We start from the raw sequence: 26,720 nt of genomic DNA on the forward strand, positions 1-26,720 counted from the left end.
TTGTCACTCCGTGTGACAGACAGGTATCTCGGGGTCCACTCGGTAATACATCATCACAAACAAGCCTTGCAAGCAATGTGACTAAAGAGTTAGCCAAGGGATCTTGTAGTACGGAACGAGTAAAGAGACTTGCCGATGATCGTATCTCGATCAAGTAACATATCGAAGGACAAAGGGAATGATATAGGGATTAAATGAATCCCTGACATAGAGGTTCAACCAATAAGATCTTCATAGAATATGTAGGATCCAATATGGGCATCCAGGTCCTGCTATTGGATATTGACCGGAGAGTGTCTCGGTCATGTCCACATAGTTCTTGAACCTGCAGGGTTTGCACACTTAAGGTTCAGTGATGTTCCGGTATAGCTGAATTATTGATGTTGGTAACCGAAGGTTGTTCGGAGTCCCGGATGAGATCTCGGACATCATGAGGGTCTCCAGAATGGTCCAGAGATGAAGATTGATATATAGGAAGTATCCATTTGGCTTCCGGAAGGTTTTCGGGCATTATCGGTAAAGTACCGGGAATGACGAATGGGTTCTGTAGTTCTGCCGGGAGGGGCCTCCCACCCAGGAGAATACCAAAAGGGGCCCAAGGGTGGGGCACTAGATCCTAGTGGTCTGGTGGCCAGCCCAAGAAGGCCTAGGTCCGCCGAAATAGGAGAAAAGGCAAGGAGAGGGGCAATCTGATTTGGAGAAGGAAGGACTCCTCCTTCCAAGTGGAATTGGAGGAGGACTCCTCCCCCTCCCTCTTTCACCGGCCGAAACCCTAGGGTTTCCCTAGGGCGCCACCCCCTCCCTCTCTCCTATATATAGTGGAGGGGAGAGATGCTTTTGGGACTCAAGCCAAAGTGCAGCCCTCTCCCCCTCCACAACTTCGACACCCCAGTAGCTAGATTAGTCCGGCACGACGAAGCCCTACTGGAGTAAGCTCCACCACCATCACCATCATGCCATCGCGCTGCCGGAGAATTAAGCTACCTCTTTGCCCCTCTTGCTGGATCAAGAAGGAGGATATCTTCACCGAGCTGTACGAGTGTTGAACGCGGAGGTGTCGTCCGTTCAGTACTAGATTGGGACGGAGTTCGTGGGACGGATCGTGATTGGATCGCAAGGACGTTCAACTACATCAACCACATTTCTTAACGCTTCCCGCTTAGTGATCCACAAGGGTATGTGGATCCGATCTCCCCCCTCGTAGATGATCATCACCATGATAGGCCATTCGTGTGCGTAGGAATTTTTTTGTTTCCCATGCAACGTTCCCCAACAGTGGCATCATGAGCTAGGTTCATGCGTAGATGATATCTCGAGTAGAACACAAAAGAGATCGTGGGCGTTGATGTTCAATTTGCTGCCCTCCTTAGTATTTTCTTGATTCGGCGGTATTGTTGTATTGAAGCGACCCTGACCAAAATTACTCGTACGCTTACGAGAGACCAGTTTCATTTACTAACATGCAACTTGTTGCATAAAGATGATTGGCGGGTGTCTGTTTCTGTTGGGAAACGTACCATGGGAAACAAAATTTTCCTACGCAAACGCAATACCTATCCATGGTGATGATCATCTACCACAGGGGAGAGTGAATCTACATACCCTTGTAGATCACTAGGCGGAAGCGTATATAACGCGGTTGATGTAGTGGAACATCTTCGCGATCCAAATCGCAGCCCGTCCCGCGAACTCATCACGATCCGTCCCGCAATCCCATCACGATCCGTCCTGATCTAGTGCGGAACGTACGACACCTCCGCGTTCAGCACACGTACAGCTCGATGACGATCTCCGCCTTCTTGATCCAGCAAGAGGGGCGGAGAGGTAGATGAGTTCTCCAGCACGGCGGCGTGGTGGTGGTGGTGGTGAAACTATTCCATCAGGGCTTCGCCTAAGCAATGCTGAAACTAGACTAGAGGAGAAAACGATCTAGATGAAGTAGAGGGAGCACGTGGCAATTAGGGTTAGCCCTCACCACTAAAACCTCTAGTAAATCTAGGAGGACGAGAGGAGAGGAGGCAGCCTTGGCCTCCAATCCAAGGAGGTTCGGCCGAACCACAAGGGAGGAATCTACCTCCCACAAGGGAGGTGGAATCCTATTAGGACTCCTTCCTAATTTGGCCTTTTTTCCTTTATCCTTTTCGCATGGGCCCTTGAGAGAGACTTTGGCCGGCCCACCAAGGGCTGATCCACCTCCTATCATATCCCATGAGCCTCTTGGGTCATCACACCCCTCCCGGTGGTCCCCCGACACCCTCCCGGCACTCCCGGTACACTACTGATGAGCCCGAACCTTTTTCGGTGACAAAAACAGGACTTCATATATATCAATATTTACCTCCGAACCAATCCGGAGCTCCTCGTGATGTCCTGGATCTCATCTGGGACTCCGAACAACCTTCAGTCACCAACACATATAACTCAACTATACCGAAACGTCACTGAACCTTAAGTGTGCAGACCGTGCGGGTTCGAGAACTATGCAGACATGACGTGAGACATTCTTCGCTCAATCACTAATAGCAGGACCTGGATGTCCATATTGGCTCCTACATATTCTATGAATATCTCTATCGGTTGAACCTCTATGTCAAGGATTCCGTTAATCCCGTATGGTGTTCCCTTTGTCCTTCGGCATGTTACTTGCCCGAGATTCGATTCTCGGTATCTCCATACCTAGTTCAATCTCGTTACTGACAAATCTCTTTATTCATTCCATAATACAAGATCTCGTGACTAACTCCTTAGTCACATTGCTTTCAAGGCTTATTGTGATGTTGTATTACCGAGTGGACCCCGAGATACCTCTCCGTCACACGGAGTGACAAATCCTAGTCTTGATCCATGCCAACCCAACATGCACCTTTGGAGATACCTGTAGAGCACCTTTATAGTCACCAGTAACATTGCGATGTTTGATACACACAAGGTATTCCTCCGGTGTCCGGGAGTTGCATGATCTCATGGTCATAGGAACAGATACATTTACATGCAGAAACAGTAGCAATAAACTGACACGTTCATATGCTACGTTTATAGTTTGGGTCTTGTCCATCATATCATTCTCCTAATGATGTGATCCCATTATCAAGTGACAACACTTGTCTATGGACAGGAAACCTTGACCATCTTTGATCAATGAGCTAGTCAACTAGAGGCTCACAAGGGACCGTGTGTGGTGTATGTATCCGCACATGTATTTTAGTTTCCAACCAATACAATTCTAGCATGGATAATAAACTATTATCATGAACAAGGAAATATAATAATAACAATTTATTATTGCCTCTAGGGCATATTTTCAACAGTCTCCCACTTGCAGTAGAGGAAATAATCTAGCTCACATCACTATGTGATTGTAATGAATCTTAGACCCATACAGTTCTGGGGTTCGATCATGTCTTGCTTGTGAGAGAGGTTTTTAGTCAACGGATCTGAACCTTTCAGATCCGTGTGTGCTTTACAAATCTCTATGTCATCCTATAGATGTTGTTACTACGTGCCATTTGGAACTATTCCAAATGACTGCTCCACTATACGAATCCGGTTTACTACTCAGAGTTATTCAGATTAGTGTCAAAGCTTGCATCGACGTAACCCTTTACGACGAACTCTTTAATCACCTCCATAATCATGAAAAATTCCTTAGTCCACTAGTTACTAAGGACAACTTTGACTGATGTTCGGTGATTCAATCCTGGATCTTCTTTGTACCCCTTGACAGACTCATAGCAAGGCACACATCAGGTGCGGTACACAGCATGGCATACTTTAGAGCCTACGGCTAAGGCATAGGGGACGACCTTCGTCGTTTCTCTTTCTTCTGTCGTGGTCGGGCTTTGAGTCTTACTCAAATTCACACCGTGCAACACAGCCAAGAACTCCTTCTTTGCTGATCTATTTTGAACTCCAAAAACTTTTCAAGGCATGCATTTCATTGAAAGTTCTATTTAGCGTTTTGATCCATCTCTATAGATCTTGATGCTCAATGTTCAAGTAGCTCTATCCAGGTTTTCCTTTGAAAAACTCCTTTCAAACAACCCTTTATGCTTTCCAGAAATTCTACATTACTTCCGCTCAACAATATGTCAACCACGTATACTTATCAGAAATTCTATAGTGCTCCCACTGACTTCTTTGGAAATACAAGTTTCTCATAAACCTTCTATAAACCCAAAAGCTTTGATCATCTCATCAAAGTGTATATTCCAACTCCGACATGCTTGCACCAGTCCATAGAAGGTTGCTGGAGCTTGCATACTTGTTAGCATCCTTAGGATGGGCAAAACCTTCTGGTTGTATCACATACAACCTTTCCTCAAGGAAACCGTCGAGGAAACAATGTTTTGACATCGTATGTGCAATATTTCATAAATAATGCACCAACTGCTAACATAATTCCAACAGACTTTTAGCATCGCTACGAGTGAGAAAGTTTCATCATATTCAACTCTTTGAACTTGTTGGAAACATCTTTACGACAAGTCGAGCTTTTCTTAATGGTGACTTTTCACCATCATCGTGTGTCTTCCTTTTAAAGATCCATATGTACTTAATAGTCTTATGACCATCAAGTAGTTCTTCCAAAGTCTACACTTTGTTTTCTCCACGGATCCTCTCTCGGATTTCATGGCCTCCAGCCATTTGTCGGAATCCGGGCCCACCATCGCTTCTCCATAGCTCGTAGGTTCATTGTTGTTCAACAACATGACCTCCAAGATAGGGTTATCGTACCACTCTGGAGCAGTATGTGACCTTGTCGACCTACGAGGCTTGTAGTAACTTGATCTGAAGCTTCATGATCACTATCATCAGCTTCCACTTCAATTGGTGTAGGCGCCAGAGTAACAACTTCCTGCGCCCTGCTACATACTCGTTGAAGTGACGGTTCAATAACCTCATCAAGTTTCTACCATCCTCCCACTCAATTCTTTCGAGAGAAACTTTTCCTCGAGAAAGGACCCGTTTCTAGAAACAAACACTTTGCTTCTGGATCTAAGATAGGAGGTATACCCAACTATTTTGGGTGTCCTATGAAGATGCATTTATCCGCTTTGAGTTCGAGCTTATTACGCTGAAACTTTTTCACATCAGCGTCGCAGCCCCAAACTTTTAAGAAACAACAGCTTAGGTTTCTCCAAACCATAGTTCATACGGTGTCATCTCAACGGAATTACGTGGTTACCTATTTAAAGTGAATGCGATTGTCTCTAATGCCTAACCCAAAACGATAGTGATAATTCGATAAGAGACATCATAGTATGCACCATATCCAATAGGGGGAGGCTATGATGTTCGGATACACCATCCACCATGGTGTTCCAAGTGGCATTAGTTGTGAAACAATTTCCACATTGTCTTAACTATGTACCAAACTCTCAACTCAGATATTCATCTCTATGATCATATCGTTGACATTTTATCCTCTTGTCACGATGATCTTTACTCTTAAATAGCTTTGAACTTTTCAATATTTCAGACTTGTGATTCATCAAGTAAATACTCATGTGTCTACTCAAATCGTCAGTGAAGCAAGAACATAACGATATCCACTGCATGCCTCAACACTCATTGGACTACACATATCAAAATGTATTCCTTCCAACAAGTTACTTTCTTGTTCCATCTCATCGGAAAAACGAGGCCTTCAGTCATCTTTCCCATGTGGTATGATTTGCATGCCTCAAGTGATTCAAAATCAAGTGAGTCCAGACGATCCATCTGCATGGAGTTTCTTCATGCGTTTATACCAATAGGCATGGTTTGCATGTTTGAAACGTTTCAAAAATGAGTGAGTACCAAGATCCATCAGCATGGAGCTTCTTCATGCATTTTATACCAACATGACTCAAGCGACAGTGCCACAAGTAAGTGGTACTATTGATAACCCACAAGTATAGGGGATTGCAGCAGTTTTCGAGGGTAGAGTATTCAACCCAAATTCATTGATTCGACATAAGGGGAAGCCAAAGAATATTCTCGAGTATTAGCAGTTGAGTTGTCAATTCAACCACACCTGAAAGACTTAGTATCTGCAGCAAAGTTTCAGTAGAAGAGTAGTGTGATAGTAACGGTTGCAGCGATAACAGTAGCAGTAGTGACTTGTATAGCAATTGTGACAACAGTAGCGGTAAAGTAACTTAGCAAGGACCAGTAGTAAAAGACTCGTAGGCATTGGATCGGTGATGTATAATTATGTCGGATGACATTCATCATGTAACAATTATAACATAGGGTGATATGTAACTAGCTCCAGTTCGTCAATGTAATGTAGGCATGTATTCCGTATTTAGTCATACATGATTATGGAAAAGAACTTGCATGACATCTATTGTCCATCCCTCCCGTGGCAGCAGGGTCCTAATGGAAACTAAGGGATATTAAGGTCTCCTTTTAATAGAGAACCAAAACAAAGCTTAGCACATAGTGAATACATGAACTCCTCATACTATGGTAATCTCCAGGAGTGGTTCCGGCTATTGTCACTCCGGGGTTGCCAGGTCAGAACACATAGTAGGTGACTACAACTTGCAAGATAGGATCAAGAACACACATATATTGATGAAAACATAATAGGTTCAGATCTAAAATCATGGCACTCGGGCCCTAGTGACAAGCATTAAGCATAGCAAAGTAGTAGCAACATCAATCTTAGAACATAGTGGATACTAGGGATCAAACCCCATCAAAACTAACTCAATTACATGATAGATCTCATCCAGCCCATCACCGTCCAGCAAGCCCACGATGAGATTACTCACGAACGATGAAGAGCATCATGGAATTGGCGATGAAGGATGTTTGGTGATGACGACGGCGTCGATTTCCCCTCTCCGGAGCCCAGAACGGACTCCAGATCTGCCCTCTAGAGGAAGAACAGGTGGTGGCAGCGGCTCCGTGTCGTGAAACGCGATGACCTTTTCTCCCTTATTTTTTTCTTGGCGAGAGAGAATATATAGAGCTGGAGTTGGAAGCTGCGGAGCCACGAGGGCCTCACAAGCCTGCCACGTGCGTCCAGGGGCGGCGCGCCTCCTGAGCTTGTGGGCTCAACCCCGTGTCTCCAGGTTATTCTTGCGCCATTATTTTATATGTATTCCACAAAAAATCCTCGTAAATTTCCAGGTCATTTCAAGAACTTTTATTTCTACGCAAAAACAACACCATGGCAATTTTGCTGAAAACAGCGTCAGTCCGACTTAGTTCCATCCAAATCATGCAAATTAGAGTCCAAAACAAGGGCAAAAGAGTTTGGAAATGTAGATACGATGGAGACGTATCAACTCCCCCAAGCTTAAAGCCTTGCTTGTCCTCAAGCAATTTAGTTGACAAACTGAAAGAGACAAAAGAAAAACTTTTACGAACTCTATTTGATCTTGTTGTTGTAATTATGTCTAACTCATATTCGGATTTTCAGCAAGATCATAAGCTAACCACATAAGCAATGACATTTAGGTCTCATGGTATACTCATATCAATGGCATAATCAGCTAGCGAGCAATAATAATAAGTTTCAAATGTCAACACTTCAATCAAAACAATCATAATGCAATATGAACAGATGGTATCTCGCTAGCCCTTTCTGAGACCGCAAAACATAAATGCAGGGCACCTTCAAAGACCAAGAGCTGACTGAACATTGTAATTCATGGCAAAAAAGATCCAGTCACAGTCATACTCAATATCAATTAATAGCAAAGCATAAAAATGACGGAGGTGCTCTCTAATTGGTGCCTTTAAATAAGAAGAGGATGACTCAACAGAAACGTAAATAGATAGGCCCTTCGTAGAGGGAAGCATTGATTTACAGGGGTGCCAGAGCTCAAGCTTTCAAAACAAAGATAAATAATTTTGGGTGGCATGCTTTCATTGTCTACGCGATGACCAAGAGTTTTCACCATCTTCCATGCTACACATATTATAGGCGGTTCCCAAACAGAAAAGTAAAGTTTTGACTCCCCACCACCGATAAATCACACTCCACGACTAGCCGAATCCTCGGGTGCCGTCCATACCAACAACAATCCAGGGGGAGTTTTGTTTGCAATTATCTTTTCGATTATAGCATGGAACTGGGCATTCCGATTACCGACCCCTTTCTCGTGAGTGATAGTGAATAAACACGTATCGAGGATAACACGTCAAGCATGGAAGATACTGATCGCCCTTTGTCACCACATGAGCGGTTCGGGCATACAAAACAGATTATTATTTGATGGTTTAGAGAGTGGCACATGCAAATTTACTTGGAACGGTAGGTAGATACCGCATATAGGTAGGTATGGTGGACTCATATGGAACAACTTTGGGTTTATGGAAGTGGATGCACAAGCAGTATTCCTGCTTAGTACAAGTGAAGGCTAGCAAAAGACTGGGAAGCGACCCACTAGAGAGCGACAACAGACATCAATATGCATTGAAATTAACCAACGTTGAGTGCAAGCATGAGTTGGATATAAATCACCATAAACATGAATATCATAGAGGTTATGTTGATTTTGTTTCAAATACATGCGTGAACATGTGCCAAGTCAAGCCACTTGAATCATTCAAAGGAGGATACTGATACGTCTCCAACGTATCTATAATTTTTGATGGTTTCAGGCTATTATCTTGTCAAACTTTGGATGTTTTGTATGCCTTTTATATCTTTTTTGGGACTACCTTATTAACTCAGTGCCAAGTGCCAGTTCCATTTTTTTCCGTGTTTTTGACCCTTTTCAGAGGAGGATTTTAAAAGGAGTCCAAACGGAATAAAACTTCCGAAAAGATTTTTTCCGAAACAGAAGATACACACAAAGCTTGGGAACCAAGGCAGGGAGTCCCGGGGAAGGCCACAAGTCCCCATGGCGTGGCCAGGGGGCCCGCGCCTCCCAGGCTTGTGGGCTCCCTGGGCCTCCCCTGCCCTAGCTCCTTCGCCTATAAATTCCCTAAAATCCCTAAAAAAATCAGGGGAGACACGAAAATACTTTCCCGCCGCCGCAAGCTTCTGTATCCGCAAGATCCCATCTGGGGCACGTTCCGGTGCCCTGCCGGAGGGGACATTCGGATACGGAGGGCTTCTTCATCAACACCATGACCTCTCCGATGATGCGTGAGTAGTTCACCATAGACCTACGGGTCCATAGCTAGTAGCTAGATGGCTTCTTCTCTCTCTTGGATCTTCAATACAAAGTTCTCCATGATCTTCATGGAGATCTATCAGATGTAATCTTCTTTTGCGGTGTGTTTGTCGAGATCCGATGAATTGTGGATTTATGATCAGATTATCTATGAATCTTATTTGAGCTTCTTCTGATCTCTCTTATGTGTGATTTCATATCCTTGTAATTCTCTTTGAGTTGTGGGTTTTGTTTGGCCAACTTGATCTATGATTCTTGCAATGGGAGAAGTGCTTGATTTTTGGTTCATACCGTGTGGTGACCTCACCCAGTGAGAGAAGAGGTAGCGAGGCACGCATCATGTTGTTGCCATCAAGAGTAAAAACATGGGGTTTTCATCATTGGTTTGAGTTTATCCCTCTACATCATGTCATCTTGCTTAAGGCCTTACTCTGTTCGTCATGAACTCAATACACTAGATGCATGCTGGATACTGGTCGATGTTTGGATTAATAGTAGTAGATGCAGAAAGTATCGGTCTACTTGTCTCCGACGTGATGCCTATATGTATGATCATTGCCTTAGATATCGTCATCACTTTGCGCGCTTCTATCAATTGCTCGAGAGTAATTTGTTCACCCACCGTAATATTTGCTATTTTGAGAGAAGCCTCTAGTGAACACTATGGCCCCCGGGTCTACTTCACACCATATTTTCAGCCTTACTCTTTTACTTCGTTGCACTTTCCACCTTCAGATCTTACTTTGCAACCAATCTTGAAGGGATTGACAACCCCTTTATAGCGTTGGGTGCAAGCTCTTTTGTGTTTGCGCAGATCTCTGGACTTGACGAGATTCTCCTACTGGATTGATACCTTGGTTCTCAAAGTGAGGGAAATACTTACTGCTCCTGTGCTGCATCACCCTTTCCTCTTCAAGGGAAAAACCAACGCAAGACAAGTCTCCATCAACGTGCCAATTTCTGGCGCTGTTGTTTGAGAAGTAGCAGATGGATTTCTCGCTCCGTTGCCGGGGAGGATCAAGTCAAGAACTCATCCAAGTAAGTGTCGCAAACTCATCTCTCGTATTTACTTTTTTGCCTCTCGTTTTCCTCTCCCCCACTTGCGAAAAACAAAAATTTACGAAAATATTTGCCTTTTTCGTTTGCCTTTTTCGTTCGCCCTTTTCTCTCGCTTGCTTTCTGTTCCCTTATGTGCGTGCTTGCTTGCTGAAGTCACCATGACTGAAAACACCAAACTTTGTGACTTCTCGAATACTAATAATAATGATTTTATTAGTACTCCGACTGCTCCCGCTACTAGTGCGGAATCAACGAAATCATTGCTGCTTTGCTGAATCTTGTTGTGAAAGAGCAATTCTCCAGCCTTCCTAGAGAAGATGCCGCATCCCATCTTAATACCTTCATTGAGATTTGCGATATGCAAAAGAAGAAATATGTGGATAATGATGTGATTAAATTGAATCTTTTTCCGTTCTCGTCGCGGGATTGAGCAAAAACTTGGTTTTCGTCTTTGCCCAAAAATAGTATTGATTCTTGGAACAATTGCAAAGATGCTTATATATCCAAGTATTTTCCGCCGGCTAAGATTATCTCTCTCCGTAATGATATCATGAATGTTAAGCAACTTGATCATGAACATGTTGCACAATCTTGGGAGAGAATGAAATTGATGATTAGAAATTGTCCCGCTCATGGCTTGAGTCTTTGGATGATTATACAAATCTTTTACGCTGGCTTGAATTTCGCTTCTAGCAATATCTTGGACTCCACCTCAGGTGGAATGTTCATGGAAATCATGTTAGGAGAAGCCACAAAACTCCTAGACAATATCATGTCGAAGTACTCTCAGTGGCACACTGAAGAGTCACCTACTAGTAAGAAGGTACACGCTATAGAAGAAATTAACTCGTTAAGTGCTAAGGTGGATGAGTTAATGAATTTGGTTGCTAGTAGAAGTGCTCCTTTAGATCCTAATGATATGCCCTTGTCTTCATTGATTGAGAGTAGCAATGCTAGCTTGGACGTTAATTTTGTTGGTAGGAATAATTTTGGCAACAACAATGCTTTTAGATGAAACTATGTTCCTAGGCCTTTTCCTAGTAACCCCTCTAATAAATTTGGCAACTCCTACAAGAATACTCATGGAAATTACAATACATAACCCTCTGATCTAGAGAGTAATATCAAAGAGTTTATCAACTCACAAAAGATTTTCAATGCGTCCATAGAGGAAAAACTACTCAAAATTGACGATTTGGCTAGGAGCGTTGATAGAATTTCTAGTGATATTGATGCTTTGAAAGTTAGATGTGCTCCTCCCAAGATCAATATGGATGAAACTTTGAAAGCTATGCGTGTTTCCATGAGTGAGAGCAAAGAAAGAACCGCCCAAATTCGTGCTAGACATGAATGGCTTAAAAGGGCGTGTTCTCGTGATAAGAATCACAAAGATTTTAAAGTGCTTGGTGTGACTCCCATTGAATCTTTGTTTTCTTGTGTCGAACCTAATGATGATGGGGATGGATATGAATCCACTTTGGTTGAAAAACGCCCCAATGATTCGGAGTCCATCTGTCTTGATGCTAAAAGCATTGAAAGTGGAGTAGAAGATATTAAAACCTTGAGTAGTAATGAAACTACTACTTTGGATTTCAAGGAATTCAATTATGATAGTTGCTCCTTGATTGAATGCATTTCCTTGATGCAATCCATGCTAAACTCTCCACACGCTTATAGCCAAAACAAGGCCTTTACCAATCATATCGTCGAAGCTATGATAAAATCTCTTGAAGAGAAACTTGAATTGGAAGTTTCTATCCCTAGAAAGCTTCATGATGAGTGGGAACCTACTATCAAAATCAAAATCAAAAACTATGAATGCAATGCTTTGTGTGATTTGGGTGCTAGTGTTTCCGCGATTCCAATGTCTTTATGTGATGTTCTGGGTTTTAATGAGATTGAGGAGTGTTCTCTTAATTTGCATCTTGCGGATTCTACTATCAAGAAACCCATGGGAAGGATCAATGATGTTCTTATTATTGCAAATAGGAACTATGTACCCGTGGATTTCATTGTGCTTGACATTGATTGCAATCCTACATGCCCTATCATTCTTGGTAGACCTTTCCTAAGGACTATCGGTGCTATCATCGATACGAAGGAAGGGAATATTAGATTTCAGTTTCCTTTAAAGAAGGGCGTGGAGCATTTTCCTAGAAAGAAAATTGGATTGCCTTATGAATCCATGATGAGGGCTACTTATGGTTTGAGAACCAAAGACGACGATACGTGATTCTATCGCCTTATGCCTAGCTAAGGGCGTTAAACAATAGCGCTTGTTGGGAAGCAACCCAATGAATTTATCTTTTTCTTTCTGTTTTGTTGCGTCCACACTATCATAATTATGTTATGATAATGTCTTTTGTGTTTCTTTTTGTGTTTGAGCCAAGCAAAACCTTTATGACTAGTCTTGGTGATGGTTGTTTGATCCTGGTGGAAAAAGACAGAAACTTTTCGCTCACGAGATTATTTTAATTTTTATTCAGAAAGAGATTTTGAGTTGATTCTTTTTGCTGCTGGTTGATATGCCTTTTGCCCAGGCATTCGTAATTTTTCAGAACTTTTGAGGTACCATAAGTATACAAAGTATCTCTACTCCTAAAGGGGCAGTTGGTAGCCGGATCTCACCGGTTTTTTTTCTTCTCGGTTTTTTCGTCATCCCTCCCACTGGGTTTTTTCGTCTCGGTTTTTTTGGTGCCCACAGCCGCTACCTCCCGAGTCGCTCGCAAGGTCGGCTTCGGAGGAGCCAAACCCTAGCCAGCAACTCCTACCCCGACTCCCCACCTCCCTCCTTCGTGCCCATAGCCGGCCGCCGCCACTCTGGCTCGTCGGCCGCATCCGTCCCTCGCGCTGCCTGTCTCCCTCCAGTGACGTCGATCGTCATGCCCCCATGAAGGTGAGCCGGCCGCTGGCATCTTCCTTCGCGTTGGCCGTCGTCGCTGTCATCTCCGTCGCATCCACACCCACCCATGCCCCCTCCTCCTCCTTCTTTTCCTCCCGAGCACGAACCTCGGCTAGGGTTCCATAGGCCGCCGCCGGTGTCTCGCCCCAACCATTCCTCCCGTGCTCCTCTCCACCCCACCCAAGCACCCGAGCCAAACCCTACAAAGCGCACTAGGGGCCAACCCGATCTGCGAGATGTGGCGCAACTGCGTGTCGTGGGGCCTCCGGGAGGCCAAGGCCGTCGTCGCCGCCGCATTCAGGCGCTTCTCCACCACCTCGGTACCCCCCCTCGCCTCCTCCCCCCGCATCGAGGGCCTCGAGTGTTTCTTCTTCTTCTTCGCTTCTCCACCACCTGAGTAGATTTGTTTGTTCCGAATTTCCCAAGCATGTGCGTGTTGTATTGATCTTGGTCTTGTTTTGTTTGCAGAGACACCTGGTGATTTCTCAAAATCTATCGTGCAAAATAAAGGAGCACCGAGGATGATGGCTTTGATGTTGTATTGTATGTTGCTGCTTTGGTTGTGGTCTCCAATATGTCAGATAAGATCTTGGGGTATCATATTCGTAGATTCTCCATTAGATTCCTCTGTTCATTGCAGGATTTTTCATGTTTTGTTGGGTTAGTTGTGATGCGTGTCGCCTATAGGGATACACTGTGGACGTGAGCTGTGTGTGTGTGTGTGCCTGTGACAAGTATGCTAGGTAATATTTACGTTCATGCATCCGTCCACGTCGATCTCCACCCGGACGGATCCGTCCACGTCGATCTCCACGCGGATGGATCCGTCCACGTCAAGGGAGGCGGACCTCCACTGTAGTCGTTCTTCGTCCTCCTCGACCTCCCGTCGCCGGGCTCCACGGATATGGTCGTGGCCACAACCGACACAGCTTCCCTAACCACCGACGATGACGCCAGTGAGGTGGCCATGGTGGTCACTGCCAGGTCCATGGAGGAGCTCAACCCGGCCTTCTCCTCGTTTTCCCCCATGGCCGGGTCTCCTGATCTTTGTAAGTGCTTTGCCATAGGCAGAGACAAACAACTAACTAGCTAATTATCATGTCTCAGCTCTGTAGGAACTTCATGTATTGTTTCTGATTGACCACTAAATGCCCCGGTACATGATGTGCGGTGAAAAAACTTCAGGTATTGATTCTAACCGAGTCCTCCATAAATTACATATCGCTAATGATAGCTTTGTACCAGGGAGTGAGTATATCCACATATAATAATTATGCTACAGATTTTCTCTTTTAGCTAGATGCGTACACATAGGCCTTTATTCAGTGCATTTGAAATAAACCTGAGCATTCAATGGTTTAGTGATTTATGTGTGCAAGATACAAGAAGAATACTAATGATCTTCATATAAAAATAGATGCAAAATATCCGAGGATAGTTTCAATCACGGTATCGTTGAGTTCGACAACTAGAGAAGGATTTAGCGGGATGCCTGTGGGTCGAATCACAACACAAGCCCCCAGATCAGACGCTGCTTGTATTGCCGGAAATTGGATGTCTTTACCCTTTTAAAAGTTCTGAAAGAAAAATAAATAAATTCCTTGTCTACATTAACTAATGCCCCTCGACAATATATAACAAGTTGTAGTCACCAATTTCTACTCATATTTATAGTCACACTCATGTTTTAAAATGGGTGAATTGATGAAACTGATTGTGTTACACGGGGGTTGAAGTTCTTTTATTCTAACATGCCAAGCTTCTTGTTCTTGTGGTGAATTTACTTAACAGCTATAAATCTGATATAAGATAATTTTGGTTTCTAGCACAATATCATATTAGCATACCATGATCGTACTCATACTTGAAGTTCTTTTTGATTGTTGCACGCTTAAATTTATAAATTAGATTGACTCTGTTGTTCATTTTCTGCAGAAACTAGATGATACTTATAAATATTGTACCAGAAATAGATGATCATTGTATTTCTGCAACACAAAACTTATTGTTCTGATTGTTTGATACCTTACTTGAGGGGTTGATCAGTTGATGGACCGAAGGTAACATATGCCTTGTCACAAGTTTTCCATATGGTTTTAAAGATACTACATTTCAATTTCTAACTTTCTATAGCATCTACTTGGGTTTGACATTTCTTGTCACGGGTTAGACTTTGGTAAGGTTTCACTCTTTTTTTGGCTCCGTGATGCAGCTGGAAGGAGCTGGAAGACTGACAATTATCCAGAGTTAGTATTGTACATAATTTGTTTTATAAGAGGCATTGCCACTGCTGAGAAAAAATCCGTGTTACCATTCGTGAAGGCTGCTATTTCTGGGAAAATACTATATTTCGAAGGGCATCTATGAGAGGATACACATACTTCCGGATGCAATAGTTTCTGATGTAGCACACCTGAAGAAAGATGATACAGAATAACCCTTCAATATGTACCATCCTAGCCATATAATCAGAAGAATAATACTTTACTGTCCTACATTTGCTACTACCCTCCGGAAAAAAATTCTTTGGAAGGGAGTTTTAATAGAAAAAGAAAGAAGCATGATATACTCCATTTTTCGTAGCTATTTGTCCTAATGTATTTGGATTCTACTTCAGTGTTGCTGATATATATGGGACAATCCTATTTTTGTGTACCAAGTCTCAAATTCTTTTGGTGTCCTTGCAGGTTGAAAGATGCTTTCTTTGTGCATTAGACTGGATGAGCACACAACTTCAGATATATCAAGGACATAACTAAAATTCCTCCCAACTGAAACTTTAGATATATAGCGCCCTTGCCCTTTTATGCTGCATTCTTAAAAATACTAATTATAGTTGTAATGTACTCTTTTTAATGGTTTGTGTTCTCTCTATTTAATCAACATAGTAAATTTGGGTTCCTACCTCTCGACATGTTTTTGTTGTAGTGGATACACTTTGTAAATTTTGTTTCTCTTTGTAAATTTTGTTTTGAGGTTCCTACGTCTCGACATATAGCTTTTAGGTTTAATATTGTTTCTCTTTGTAAATTTTGTTTTTTGTTTGATCACCTTGTTATCAACTCTTTGATGGTCTACAATTAACCCTTATAATATAACTGTTCTGGCTGCACTCATCCATAATTCATATGTGAAGAAGTCTGTCTCTATTATTTAGGTAGCAGGTTCAATCTGCTCAGCTTGAACAAACCCCAAATAGGCATTGCAAGCTTCTCTTTCTTGTTTAATTTCCTATTTGTTCTGTGCAGAATTTAGCTAACACTTTCTGCATTTGTTCTTTGCAGAGTATAGTTTCAAGAGACGGGCAAATTTACAAATGTACAAAATTGTTCTCTCGAGACTTAAGGTATAACAGAATACAACATTACGAGATGCAAAATTTTCTGTTAGAAAAATATTTAACCCTGTCTAATCTTTTAGCGGCGCCCAAGCGGGCAAAGAAAGAGTAGAGAAGGAGCAACAAGGAGTCTGACGCCTCCGCCACTGGCGTCATCGCGTTTGGGAAGAGGATCTCGATCTACAGGGGGGTCATAAGGTATGGATTGATTCCGATCATGCGTGTATTCTCTACCCCGCCTCAGACCCATCCCTAAGGCACCATTCAAAACCCCATGGATCCACCTCTCCTCATCCTCGCCGGCGTCGAGTGATGGTGGTGCTCGGGCGGCCCAAGAGAGGTCCCGACGCGGGCGGGGATCTGCCTCTCCTCATCCTCGCCGGCGTCGAGTGTTGGTGGTGCTCAGGCGGCCCATGAAGCGGGCGCGGCGTGGGGCGGGGATTTGCCTCTCCTCATCCTCGCCAGTGTCGAGCGATGGAGGTGCTCGGGCGGCCCAAGAAGAGGGCGCGGCACGAGCGGGGATCCGCCTCTCCTCTTTGTAACAAAGATATCTTGCTATAGCAATTCATCGTGTTGGAGCAGAGGGGATCCATATGACTGTAGATGGGAAACATGTCACTTCCTTTGCATTTTGAGAGGTGAGTCGTGTTTGAGACATTCGTTTTGCTATTGCATTTTGTAACAGTGTCCAGGCAAACTGATTTTGCCCGGGTAATTTTTTTTGTTGCGTCTTACTAAGGTCTGTAGAAGTTATTATTCGATACTCTCATTATCAAACTATTTTATGGAACTGTTTCAAAGTATGTTCTTATTACTAATCTACCGCGTTTGTACCAGGATTTGGAGCCTGGGTTTGTTGGTGAAGTAAGGATTGAAGTACATATTAAATTGATGTCTGTGCTAGCAAGTGGCTTGGCTACAACAGAGGACTTTGAGCATGTCACTGACTTGGAAATATTGAAGGCTCCACCTGTCCCTACGGATAAATCCATTGATATTTTTATTGGGATATTCTCTACAGCAAATAATTTTAAACGCAGAATGGCGGTTCGAAGAACCTGGATGCAGTACGATGTTGTCCGCTCAGGAAAATTCGCACTTCGGTTCATTGTTGGCCTGGTAAGGATGAAAGGCATAGGATATTATATCTTACAGTAATTTGTATACCATATAGTTGTTGTACCTACATATATGCAATATGTGTACATTTGTCAAATAATAGGTGTAGAGCTGCATATGGATAGCAGCATAACACAGGGCTTTATTCATACTTTTCCTCACAAACGAACATGCTTAGTCCTTACTTTGTGCGTGGGTTGGGGTGGGGGTATCATGCTTCTACAGTGACCACCTTATTGAAGATCTTTCTCCTCTTTTGATTGCATTTGCGTTCACTGTGTACTTGCTTACCCCTCATCACAAGACAACAATTTTTGAAGTTTTGTGATAACTCTTCTTGTGTTCTGTTATATACTAGAATTACCGCTCTTCACTTCATGGTCAATACTCATGTACCCCTTTGGCTTCTTTGATAAAAGAAAAAAAATGAGGTGGTGAATGAGGAGCTCTGGAACGAAGCACACACATGTGGAGACATCCAATTGATACCATTTGTTGATTATTACAACTTGATTCTTTGGAAGACCATTGCTATTTGCATATATGGGGTATGTATCTAATTTTTTGGTAGAATTTCTTTAATTTCTTTGCGGGTATTTATTTATTTAGGAGTACAGTGGAACCCTAGGAATTCTGCGTGCAACCTGCATTTTCTGACATCACTTTTCTCATGCAGACAAATGTGCTTTCAGCCAAGTATGTTATGAAAACCGATGATGATGCTTTTGTTCGTGTAGATGAGATACTTTTGTCCCTACGTCAAGTAAATATCAGCCATGGGCTGCTGTATGGCCGCGTCAATTGCGATTCTCAGCCTCATCGAGATCCGTACATCAAGTGGTACATAACTTCAGAGGTAATGTGTTAAACTTTTTTCCCTGTTGCACAATTATGCAAACGTGTTCTTTTTTTGCGGGATTATGCAAACGTGTTTTTAGCACAGGGAATCTCTTTGTTTGTGTGATTGAACCTTATATTTAATTACTCCCTCTGTTCCAAAATAAGTGTTCTGGTTTTAGTACGGATTGAACTAAAACGACGACATATATTTTGGAACGGAGGGAGTATTAAACAATTGATGGAAACTTATCGCTACCTCTTTTTTGGACTGCCATGTGTATTAGTATCATTTATCATGTAGCAAATGCTTCTGATGCTACCTGTTCTTAATCATCTGATTTGTTACTTCTGTCCTTTATGTAGGAATGGCCTGAAGAGAGCTATCCCCCATGGGCACATGGACCAGGATACATTGTATCTCAGGATATAGCAAAAGAAGTTTATAGAAAACACAAAAGAGGGGAGCTAAAGGTACACGCCCTTCTAAAATTTGTACAAGGGTACCCTCTTTTTGAGCAGAGATAATGAATTCTCTTCAGTTGCTTCAGTCTGAAACGATACTGAAGGCAGTCTAGAGAAAACACCACGTTCTCCAGCTGTTTGTCCCTGCTGTGGCGTGGAATATTAACCAGGGATTTTGACTTGCAGATGTTCAAGCTGGAGGATGTGGCGATGGGAATATGGATCAATGAGATGGACAAGGAAGGCTTCGACGTCACGTACCAGAACGATGGAAGGATCTTGGTGGAAGGTTGTGATGATGAGTATGTGGTTGCCCACTACCAGGAGCCTAGGAAGATGATGTGCCTCCGGGAAAAATTCCAGAAAACAAAGCAAGGAACCTGTTGCAACGAGTAAGAGTAAACGAACTTCTATATTTTTCTGATGGCCACCACTTGCTGACACCTATGAGCTCGAGAACATCCATGAAAGAGGAGCCAAAGAGCTTCTCGCTGATGGTTTCTGATCACAATTGACAGGCCACAATATTTTTTCTGACATCGGCCATTCTTTTGTGTCCGCATTCTGGAGTACCTCCCAGGCTTACAACCATATATTTTTGTAGGACATATGTAGTAGTTCCCTTCGGGTTTTGGCTATAGGTAGAATGGTGTGGCTGCTTGTAACATAACATATGAGAACGCAGGGCTACATTTTTAGGATAGTTGGAGGGCCAGCTTTAGCCAAGAAAAATCAGGGAATGCATTTTGTATCCGTTATAAAGCTATTCGAGAACCATTCCATGGTTACAAGGTGGTGTTTAGTTTATGTGTTTAATACACGTCCAGTGCATTGAAATTTATTTCTTCTTTCCACGTCCGCATAATCACATTCAGAAAGGACTCTAGCGACAATATATTATCCTTTTGTATAGGATTTTTTAGGACTTAATTTTTACCGGATGCATTTTGAATATTGTACTGTATAACTGAAGCACCATCATACTTTAGTGTGTGGAATGTGCCCGTGTGACAATCTTTATAGAAGCTACAAAAATTTATTGAAATTTGATTGTATAGTTTTAGATATCATTGTAAATTTTAATCTCTTGCAAGACATAGGGATTGGACAAGACACTTAGTAGTAGAGATTGTGCAAGGCGAAGTATGTGGAAGATAACACGAAAAATAAAGGATCGTGGAAGGAGGTTTCCTTTGGAGAAGAGGGAGGGGAGAGGATGATGATGAGATGTATTTATCTACCATTTTAGGATCATGAGATATCATATGTGGATAGTCTATTCCTCATGGCACATTACATTTTTCTTGATAGACAAATTTTTTTATCCCGTGGCAACGCACGGGTACTATACTAGTACAGATTGCTACAGACTGGTCTGTTTTTGACAGATTCTGTTTTTGTTGAGTTGGTTGCTTGTTTTGATGAAACTATGGATAGTATCGGGGGGTACTAGCCATGGAGAAGTGAGAATACAGTAATCTAACACCAATATAAATAGAAATCAAGATTGCTACAGTACCTAAAGAGGTGGTAGTTTGTTTTCTTGTGCTAATGATATCACGAGTTTCTGTTTAAGTTTTGTGTTGTGAAGTTTTCAAGTTTTGGGTGATGTTCTCATGGAAAAAGGGATAAAGAGTGGAAAGAGCTCAAGCTTGGGGATGCCCAAGGCATCCCAAGCCAAATTCAAGGACACCAAAAATCCTAAGCTTGGGGATGCCCCGGGAAGGCATCCCCTCTTTCGTCTTCATTCCATTGGTAACATTACTTGGAGCTATATTTTTATTCACCACATGATATGTGTTTTGCTTGGAGCGTCTTGTATCTTAGGAGTCTTTTCTTTTTGTTGTGTCACAATCATCCTTGCTTCACACATTTTGAGGGAGACATGCACTCATCGTGAATTTGCTAAAATGCTCATTGTGCTTCACTTATATCTTTTGAGCCTAGATAATTTTGCTCTATGTGCTTCACTTAGATCTTTTAGAGCACGGCGGTGCGTGACTTGGTAGTTGGTTTGTGCTATGAAAGTAGTCCCAAAGGTGATAGGTACCCAAAGAGGATACAAAAACTTCCATCTTCATGTGCATTGAGTAGAAAGAAAAGTTTGATTCCTCTCAATTAGTTTTGAGACGTGGATTTGGTAATATTAAGAGTTATGTTAGTTAGGTGTTGTGAATCTAGAAATACTTGTGTTGAAGTTAGTGATTCCCGTAACATGCACGTATGGTGAACCACTATGTTAGGAAGTCGGAGCATAATGGATCTATTGATTGTCATCCTTTGTGTTGAGGTCGGGATCGCGCGATGGTTAACACCTAGCAACCCTTCCCCTAGGAGTATGCATTTAGCACTTTGTTTCGATTACTAATAAAAACTTTCGCAATAAGTATGTGAGTTCTTCATGACTAATGTTAGTCCATGGTATATATGCACTTTCACCTTCCACCATTGCTAGCCTCTCTAGTGCCGCGAAATTCTCGCCGGTGCACAAAACCACCATATGCCTTCCTCAAAACAGCCACCATACCTACCTACTATGGCATTTTCATAGCCATTCCGAGATAGATTGCCATGAAACTCCCACCGTTCCGTCTCATGACTTGTGCCGTCACTCTCATATTGCCATTGCATGATCGTAAGATAGCTAGCGAGATGTTCTAACGTCATACGCCAAGCTAGATCGTTGCACATCCCGGTACACTGCCGGAGGCATTTCGTATAGAGTCATCATCGTTCTGAGCTTTGAGCTGTGAGTAAATAAAAGTGTGATGATCATCATTATTAGAGCATTGTCCCATGTGAGGAAAAAAAAGAGGCCAAAGTTTCCCACATAAAAAAGAGGCCAAAGAGCCCAAATAAAAAAAAAGAAAAATAGAGAAGGGACAATGCTACTATCTTTTTCCACACTTGTGCTTCATAATAGCACCATGTTCTTCTTGATTGAGAACTTCTTGCTTTGTTACCACCATATACTAGTGGGAATCTTTATTATATAACTTGGCTTGTATATTCCAAGGATGGCCTGCCTCATACTTATAGCTTTTGAGCAAGTTGGATGCACACCCACTAGTTCTCCTTTTGAGCTTTCACATACTTATAGCTATCGTGCATCCTTTGTATGGCAATCCATACTCATTCACATTGATATCTATTAATGGGCATCTCCATAACCCTTTGACACGCCGAGTCAATGTGACCATCTCCTCCTTTTTTGTCTCACAACCACCACCACATTCTATTCCACCTATAGTGCTATATCAATGGCTCACTCTCATGTATTGCATGATAGTTGAAAAAGGTTTGAGAAAGTAAGAGTGCGAAAACAATTACTTGGCCAATACCGGGGTTGTGCATGACTTAAATTAGTTGTGTGGGGATGATGAAGCATAGCCAGACTATATGATTTTGTAGGGATAACTTTCTTTGGCCTTGTTATTTCGAAAGTTCATGATTACCTTGCTAGTTTCCTTGAAGTATTGTTGTTTTCATGTCAATAGCAAACTATTGTTTTGAATTTGACGGATCTGATCATTCATGTCACATGAAAGAAGTTACAAAGGACAACTATGCTAGGTAGCATTCCACATCAAAAATTGAGTCTATATCACTTCCCTACTCGAGGATGCTTTATACGCCTCCAACGTATCTATAATTTTTGATGGTTTCATGCTATTATCTTTTCAAACTTTGGATGTTTTGTATGCCTTTTATATCTTTTTTGGGACTAACTTATAAACTCAGTGCAAAGTGCCAGTTCCTGTTTTTTCCGTGTTTTTGATTCTTTTCAGAAGAGGATTTTAAACGGAGTCCAAACGGAATAAAACTTACGAATTTTTTTTTCCGGAACAGAAGATACGCAGAAAGCTTGGGAACCAAGGCAGGGAGTCCCGGGGGAGGCCACAAGTCCCCATGGCGCGGCTAGGGGGGCCCGCGCCTCCCAGGCTTGTGGGCTCCCTGGGCCTCCCCTGCCTTAGCTCCTTCGCCTATAAATTCCCTAAAATCCCTAAAAAAATCAGGGGAGACACGAAAATACTTTTCCGCCGCCGCAAGCTTCTGTCTCCGCGAGATCCCATCTGGGGAACGTTCTGGTACCCTGCCGGAGGGGAGATTCGGATACGGAGGGCTTCTTCATCAACATCATGACCTCTCCGATGATGCGTGAGTAGTTCACCATAGACCTACCGGTCCATAGCCAGTAGCTAGATGGCTTCTTCTCTCTCTTGGATCTTCAATACAAAGTTCTCCATGATCTTCATGGAGATCTAACCAATGTAATCTTCTTTTGCGGTGTGTTTGTCGAGATCCGATGAATTGTGGATTTATGATCAGATTATCTATGAATCTTATTTGAGTTTCTTCTGATCTCTCTTATACATGATTTCATATCCTTGTAATTCTCTTCGAATTGTGGGTTTTGTTTGGCCAACTTGATCTATGATTCTTGCAATGGGAGAAGTGCTTGTTTTGGGTTCATACCGTGCGGTGACTTCACCCAGTGACAGAAGGGGTAGCGAGGCACGCATCATGTTGTTGCCATCAAGGGTAAAAAATGGGGTTTTCATCATTGGTTTGCGTTTATCCCTTTACATCATGTCATCTTGCTTAAGGCGTTACTCTGTTCGTCATGAACTCAATACACTAGATGCATGCTGGATAGCGGTCGATGTGTGGAGTAATAGTAGTAGATGCAGAAAGTATCGGTCTACTTGTCTCGGACGTGATGCCTATATGTATGATCATTGCCTTAGATATCGTCATGACTTTGCGCGGTTCTATCAATTGCTCGACAGTAATTTGTTCACCCACCGTAATATTTTCTATTTTGAGAGAAGCCTCTAGTGAACACTATGGCCATCTTGAAGGGATTGACAACCCCTTTATAGCGTTGGGTGCAAGCTCTTTTGTGTTTGCGCAGGTATTCTGGACTTGACGAGATTCTCCTACTGGATTGATACCTTGGTTCGCAAACTGAGGTAAATACTTACTGCTCCTGTGCCGCATCATCGTTTCCTCTTCAAGGGAAAAACCAACGCAAGCCAAGTCTCCGTCAACGTGCCAATTTCTAGCGCTGTTGTTTGAGAAGTAGCAGATACCATCCTATCATACTACATCATAATCATCTTGAAATTCATGTTGGCATCCAAGACAAACCATTATAAGTTCCTAGCTAATTAAGCATGGCATCAGAAACTATGATCTCTAAGTTTTCATCGCAAACATGTTTCTCTCATAACAAAGCTAAATTAGGAATGATGAGCTAGTCAAATTTACAAAAACAACATAGGTCAAGTTCATACCAGCTTTTCCAGGATCAGACACTTCATCATATATTGTCATTATTGCCTTTCACTTGCACGACTGGATGATGTGGATAATAATGAGAGTGTTCATGCATTGGACTAAGCTGGAATCTGCAAGCAAACTCAGAGGAGAAGACAAGGTAATATGGATCTTTGACGGATAAACAGATATGCATGTAAGAGCCACTAAACATTTTAACCATGGTATTCTACCTTGACCCAAAGAAAAAGAAAACTATTTACACGGGAAAGCTCCCAACAAGCAAAAGAAGAACGGGAAATCTTTTTGGGTTTTCCTTTTTTTAAACCACTTAGCAAGCTGGAAAGTAAACTTACAACTAATTTTTTTTGTTTTTCTAAATTTAAACAAACACACGAGAAGAAAGTGAGAAAAAGAAATAAACTAGCATGGATGATACAACGGCAAGGTGTGAACACCGACTATCAAAGTGAATGTGTGAGCATGAATATAAAGTCGGTGAGAAACACGTACTCCCCCAAGCTTAGGCTTTTGGCCTAAGTTGGTCTACTCCCACGGCTGGTTCGGGCGATATCCAAAATCATAATGGGGGTTGTATGGGATCGTGGCAGCTACCGCCTGAATAGCTGCCTCACGGAGGCGAGGAACCTTCGCCTCCCTCTCATACTCCTCTGCCTCTCCTATGGTTATGTAATATCTCCGTTTTACCTGAAAGTCAAAGAAGGCAGGAGCAAGAAGGGTAATATGGAAAACACACTTTCGGTTAAATATTAACCGGTATAGGATGGATTCATGCTCCCTCTCAAGGAACTGATAACGCGTCATAGCGGCGCGATCAAGGAAAGCTGTATGGAGCGGGGGGTCTCCTGTGCGGATGGGTATTCCAAGAAAATTTGCTATGCGAGTGGCATAGATCCCACCAAAGAAATCCCCTTCATTAGCATTATTATTTAGCCTCCTCGCGATTATAGCTCCCATGTTGAAACTTCTATCACCCGTTACTGCGCTCTTATGCGCAGAGGTGAAAATGCTCAATCTTGTCGTTAATGCATCTACTGTTCGCATTTGTTGGAGATGAATTCTTCGAGCCCGGCATTGTGAACAAATGTATCAAACTTGTCCTTGAAACATGCATCAATCATGAATTCATCGGAAGGCCATTCACATGGTTGTACCTGTGCGTTCCTTGAGTGATAAGGATCGGGCTCCCGAATCGAGAGACGGGGACCCCTTTTGCTTGAGGAACCACCATGATAGTTTCTCCTGAACATCTTCTTTTTCTGAAATTTTTAGTGACTCAAAAGAAAAGTGAGCAAGGCTCAACAAAACTCATAGCAACTATTCCTTCAAGTGCCTAGAGGCCATATCATGCATCAAAACTACTTGGAACCAACTAAAATTAACATTCAAAGCTCAAGAACAGGGTCACCAAGGCAGCAAAAATATGCAACGAATAAAGCACTAGAGCAAGAACTAATTGGACCAACGGAGGAGTCACATACCAAGGAACAATTCCGCAAAATAGTTTGGTGAATGGGGCTTTGCACAAGGAGATCAAAAAATGCAGCAAGAAGAGCAAGAACACGGGTTTGAGCTGTGGAATGATTTTTCTTGAGGTAGGAGAAGGAGATGGGAGCTGGAATAAGTGGAGGGGGGCCACGTGGGACCCACAAGCCTGCCAGGAGCGGCCAGGGGGGTGCCCGCGCCTCCTGGGCTTGTGGCCCACTAGTGCATCCCCTGACTAACTTTCTATCTCAGAAATTTTAAATATTCTAGAAAAAATCATACTTGAATTTCAGGGCATTTGAAGAACTTTTATTTTCGGGTTACTTTTCTAAGGGACGGAAAAAGCAGAAAACAGGAAAAACAAAGCTAAATTTATCATTTTTCTTCTAAGCAACAGAAAGTAAAAGTTGGGAATAGAAGGTTGTGACTCCTAGATTCATCCATCTCATGGTCATGAAAAGAAATCCGTCAATAAGGTTGATCAAGTCTCCTTGACAAACTGTTTTCGAATCACATAAAAACGGAGAATTTTCTAATAATCACTAGGTTACCTCAACGGGGATGTGCATATCCCCAACAAGTAAATCATACTTCATCTTGACAGTAGGTATAGGGCATTCAAAGCTTCCAATAAGAATTGATGAATATTTTTCAATAGCATTGATGCAATGAACGCGATATTGTTTCTTCGGAAAGTGCACCGTGTGCTCATTACCATTAACATGGAAAGTGACATTGCCCTTGTTGCAATCAATGACAGCCCTTGCAGTGTTCAAAATGGGTCTTCCAAGGATGACCGCCATGGCATCATCGTCGGGAATATCCAGAATAACAAAATCCGTTAAGATAGTAATGTTCGCAACCACAACAGGCACAACCTCGCAAATGCTGATAGGAAATGCAGTTGATTTGTCGGTCATTTGCAAAGGCTTTTCAGTAGGCGTCAACTTATCCAATTCAAGTCTACGATATAAAGAGAGAGGCATAACACTAACACCAGCTCCAAGATCGCATAAAGAAGTTCTAACATAATTTCCTTTAATGGAGCAAGGTATAGTGGGCACTCTGGGATCACCTAGTTTCTTAGGAGTCCCAC

General features: G+C 42.5%; 1 pseudogene; it reads left to right on the top strand.

The window, feature by feature from the left end:
* Nucleotides 1-16,729: 16,729 nt before the first annotated feature.
* LOC123450348 lies at nucleotides 16,730-19,234 on the top strand (annotated as a pseudogene).
* The last annotated feature ends 7,486 nt before the right edge of the window (nucleotides 19,235-26,720 follow it).

Source organism: Hordeum vulgare, chromosome 4H, assembly GCF_904849725.1.
Source record: "Hordeum vulgare subsp. vulgare chromosome 4H, MorexV3_pseudomolecules_assembly, whole genome shotgun sequence".
Lineage (NCBI taxonomy): Eukaryota > Viridiplantae > Streptophyta > Magnoliopsida > Poales > Poaceae > Hordeum > Hordeum vulgare.